We start from the raw sequence: 2,267 nt of genomic DNA, 5'->3' as shown, positions 1-2,267 counted from the left end.
TATGTATACATATATATGTATGTATATATGTATACATATATGTGTGTGTGTGTGTGTGTGTGTGTGTGTGTGTATATATATACACACACACATATATAAATAATAGGTACAGACCCACAAGAACTTCAATATTGGAGTTATCTGAAACACACTTTGAAATAATTGTGTTTACAATGTTTAAGGATACAGAATGACAATATGAAGAATTTTTGTAGAGAACTGAAAACTACATAAATAAACATAGTTGATTTGAAAAAGATCCAAATAGAAATTGTAAAACTGAATAAAGAGAAAATAACTAAATATAAGAACTCAAAGAATGAATTTAGTAGAAGATCAGTTGCAGCTGAAGAGAGAATTAGTAAGCTGAAAAATAGATCAGAAAAAATATCTAGAATGAAGCATACAGAGGCAAAAAAAAGTTGGAAAGGAAGAGAAGAGAGTATAAGAACATTGAGTACATACTGTGTGCCAAGCTTTAACATATATTTGATTGGAGACAGAGAAAGAGAATGGGAGAAAAGAATATATAAGGAGATAGTGAATGAGAAATTTCCAAAAATGGTTGGAAGATATGAGTCCACAAATCCAAGAATTCTAATGAACCTCAAGAAGGATAAATATAAAGAAATTCAGTACTAGATATATCAGAATAAAATAGCATAAAACCAAAGTGAGAGAGAAAGTCTTGAAATTATCTGAAGGAGCAAGAAATAGATGGACAAGTTGATGTCTCAACAGAAACTAAGAGAATAATGGAATTATGTATTCAGCATTCTAAAAGAAAATAACTGCTAATTGAGAATTTTATCTTCAGCAGAAATTTGCTTCAAGAATGAATATGAAATAAAGACATTTTTAGATAAAGAGAAAATGAGAACATTTTTCACCAGCATGCTTACACTAAAGTACTAAAGGATATTCTTCAGGCAGTAGAAAAATAATCCCAGACGGAATGTCAGAAATTACCAAAAAATTTAAAGCAACAAAAAGTCTAAATTTATAGGTAAATCTAAATTAACATTGTATATATGACAACAACAATAATTTTCAGGATTTAAAATATGTAGAGAATTAAAATACATAAGTTGGGAAGGGGTTAAATGGAGTTAAATTATTAACCATGCATTACTGGGAGAGCATAGAAATATCAATCAACTTTAGAATGAATACTGTCATTTCTAAGAACTGTAAAAGGGTACATAACTTCTAAACAAATAGCAGGATAAAAATGAAATATTGAAAATGATCAGTCCAAAAGAAGGCGAGAGAGAAAAAAAAGGAACACAAAATATACAGGACAGAAAGAAACTTCGTAAAACGTTGTAAAATGGTAAACATAAAACACAAATACCTCTATAATCACATTAAGTACAATGGACTATGTGTTCCAATGGAAAGATAAGGATTGTCAGTCTAGATTTTAAAACCTAATATCTTCTGTTTATAGGAGTATGTGTAAAACATAAGGATATGGTGAGGTTGAAGGGAATAGGATGGATAAAATATACTAATCTCTTCAAAACTTGTCACCATATTAAAATCAAACATGCTAGATTTAAAAGCCAAGGTTTACTGGAAATAAAGAAGAATGCTTCATAATGATAAGCTGTTTAATTCACTAGGAATATATAACAATTCTAAGTTTGTGTGCAAACTAATACATGGTCTCAAAATACGTAAAGCAGAAATTGACTGAACTTGTGGGTTAGTGCACATACAGCTATGTTGTAGCTCTGTCAACTGGGAGGGCTAGAAGCAACGATACTACTACAGTAGCAATGAGCTCAGATCGTGGTTTCTGTACTAGTTTTCTGGGGCTGCCACAACAAAGCAGCACAAACTAGGTGGCTTAAACAATAGAAATGGGGCTGGCCTTTAGCTCAGTCAGCTGGAGTGTGGTGCTGATAACACCAAGCTCAAGGGTTCATATCTCCTTACTGGACAGTCACAACAAAAACAAAAACAAACAAAAAACAATAGAAATGTATTGTCTCACAGTTATGGAGGCCAGAAGTACAAAATCAAGGTGTTTACGGGGTCGATTTCTTCTGAGGATTGCGATGGAAGGATCTGTTCCAGGTCTTTCTCCTTGGATTGTAGACAGCCTTCTCCTCCGTATGTCTCATCATGTCGTCTGCCCTCTGCGTGTGCCTCTGCCTCCAAAATTCAATTTTTTTTTTTTTTTCAAAAGATGACCGGTAACTGGCCGGCCCGGTGGCGCACTGGATAGTGCGCCGCTTGGGAAGCGCGGCGGCGCTCCTGCC

The sequence above is a fragment of the Galeopterus variegatus genome, unplaced genomic scaffold (assembly GCF_000696425.1).
Source record: "Galeopterus variegatus unplaced genomic scaffold, G_variegatus-3.0.2 Scaffold1554, whole genome shotgun sequence".
Classification (NCBI taxonomy): Eukaryota; Metazoa; Chordata; class Mammalia; order Dermoptera; family Cynocephalidae; genus Galeopterus; species Galeopterus variegatus.
This window is presented reverse-complemented; position numbering follows the sequence as displayed.